Raw genomic sequence first — 2,773 nt, forward strand, 5'->3', positions numbered from 1 at the left:
GTGGTTTGTGGAAAATGGGGGGCAAAGGGGTGGAGACTGAAGGGTGGCAAATAGCATGTTTCTTCATCAAGCAATTTCTTGAATTCTGAAGCCTGTGTGGGGTAACTGGCTAAGCTCTTAACCTGAAAACCTGTGAACAGAGCAGAATTACCTGCAGTCATCAGTGCTTAAGAGGAAAAGACCCTCACAGTCTCAGTTCAAATTCCAAAACAGATATGCCACTGGAAAAGGGATGACCAGAGGTCATTACCTGATTGGATTAAAGTAACCAGCCCATCCTCACTTAATCTGCTTAAAGAAAAAAGGTAGACCCTCTCTGGCAAAAAAATTAGTCATCTTTAATGTCTACAGCTCTTTAATAGAAAGAAATTTGGAATAAAACATATTTTATATAGAAGAAAAATCAAAGGAGAGAAAAAGGATAAAACAAGTAGTCCTAAGAGGGAAGTATATAGCAACACAGGCCTACCTTAAGAGACAAGAAAAATCTCAAATAAACAACCTAACCTTACAACTAAAGAAACTATAAAAAAAAAAAAAAAAACAACAAATGAAGACTAAAGCCAACACAAGGAAGGATATAGTAAAGATTAGAGCAGAAATAAATGATAAAGAAACTAAAAATAAATCCAAACAATAGACCAGATCAATGAACCAGAAGCTGGCTCTTTAAATAAAAAATAATAAAGTTGATAAACCTCTACCTAAACTCATAAAAACAGAAAGAAAGAAAGAAAGAAAGAAAGAAAGAAAGAAAGAAAGAAAAAAAAAAAGAAAGAAAAAGACTCAAATAAAATCCGAAATAAAAGAGAACAGAGAACTGAAACCATAGAAACACAAACAACCAAAACCAAAGAGATAAAATTGTAAGAGAATATGATGAAAAACTATATGTGAACAAATTAGACAACCTGGAAGAAATGGATAAATTCCTAGAAACATATAAACTACCAAAAGTGAAACAGGAAGAAATAGAAAACTCGAACAGACCAATAACCAGCAAAGGAATTGAATTAATAATCAAAAAACTCCCAACAGACAAAAGTCCAGGGCCAGATGGCTTCACGGGTGAATCCTACCAAACATTTAAAGAGTTAATACCTATTCTTTCTTTCTTTCTTTCTTTCTTTCTTTCTTTCTTTCTTTCTTTCTTTCTATTGAGAGAGAGAGAGAGAGAGAAAGAGAGAGCATGCGAGCATGTTGGGGGGCAGGGAGGCAGAGAGAGAGAGAGAGAGGGAGAGAGAGAATCCCAAGCAGGCTCCACACTGTCAGTACAGAGCCTGATGTGGGGCTTGATCTCACTAACCATGAGACCATGACATAAGCCAAAGTCGAGGGTCGGATGCTTAACCGACTGAGCCCCCCAGGTGTCCCACCCCATACCAAACTATTCCAAAAACTAGAAGAGGAAGGAGAACTTTCAAACTCATTCTGTGAGGCCAGCATTACCCTGATATGAAAACCAGATAAAAACTCCACTAAAAAAGAGAACTATAGACCAATATCCCTGATAAACATAGATGCAAAAATTCTCAATAAAATACTACCTAACCAAATGCAACAATATATTTTAAAAAATCATTCACCGCAATCAAGTGGGATTTATTCCTGTGTTGCAAATGTGGTTCAATATTCACAAATCAATCAATGTGATATATCACATCAATAAAGAATAAGAACCATATGATTATCTCAATTGATAATCATTTTCTGTTATGCAGAAAAAGCACTTGGCAAAGTACAACATCCAATCATGATAAAAACCCTTAACAAAGTAGGTTTAGAAGGAACTACCTCAACATAATAAAGGTCACTTTGAAAAACCCACAGCTAATATCATACTCAATGGGGAAAAACTGAGACCTGTTCTTTTATGGTCAGGAACAAGACAGGGATGTCCACTCTCACCACTATTTTTTTGTTTTGTTTTGTTTTCTGTTTTTACTTTTATTTGCATGTATTTTATGCAGAATTTACTCCCGGGCCATCAGTTTTTGTTTCTTCAGTTTCTTCTGGGATATCTTTTTCTTCTGTGCAACCTCCTCTTCTGGTTTAGGAACAATCTGCTCTTTTTCAGTTAAGATCATCTCAATGTGGCAGGGAGAACTCATGTATGGGTTAATCTGACCTTGAGCCCTGTAGGTTCTACGCCGCATTTTTGGGGCTTTGTTCACCTGGATGTGCTCAATGACCGGAGAATCTACATCTAAACCCTTAAGTTCAGCATTACTCTCTCCATTTTTAAACATGTGCAGTAAATATTCAGCACTTCTTTTTGGGCCACGGACCCTGTGTCCTGCCCCACTGTTTGGCCTGGGCACACCTACCAACTCCACCATTGTAGCATCAGAATGGCACACATTGCTTCTGCGAAGTGACATTTTCAGATACTTGGTGGCTTTTTGGATATGCATACCCTTGATGGCCTGGGCAGTTTCCCATGTGTTCTTAAAGTGAACACAAAGATTTGAACCTCTTGATTTGCATGATTTTGTCAGTTTTCTGGGTCAAGTGAATAGCGAACCATTTTCAGAGATCACCTCAGGCTGCTTAACGAAAGAGCTCTCACTACTATTTTTTAACATAGTACTGGAAGTCCTAGCTGCAGCATATCAGAAAACAAAAAGAAATAAAAGGCATCCAAAATGGCAAGGAAAAAATGAGACTTTCACTGTTTTCAGATGACATCATACTCTATACAGAAAATCTGAAAGACTCCATCAAAAAATTGTTTGAACTGATGCATGAATTCAGTAAGTCACAGGATATAAAA

General features: G+C 37.1%; 1 pseudogene; it reads right to left on the minus strand.

The window, feature by feature from the left end:
• Nucleotides 1-1,973: 1,973 nt before the first annotated feature.
• On the minus strand, nucleotides 1,974-2,527 carry LOC122241216 (annotated as a pseudogene).
• Between the last annotated feature and the right edge of the window lie 246 nt (nucleotides 2,528-2,773).

This window comes from Panthera tigris, chromosome C1 (genome assembly GCF_018350195.1).
Source record: "Panthera tigris isolate Pti1 chromosome C1, P.tigris_Pti1_mat1.1, whole genome shotgun sequence".
NCBI classification, from domain to species: domain Eukaryota; kingdom Metazoa; phylum Chordata; class Mammalia; order Carnivora; family Felidae; genus Panthera; species Panthera tigris.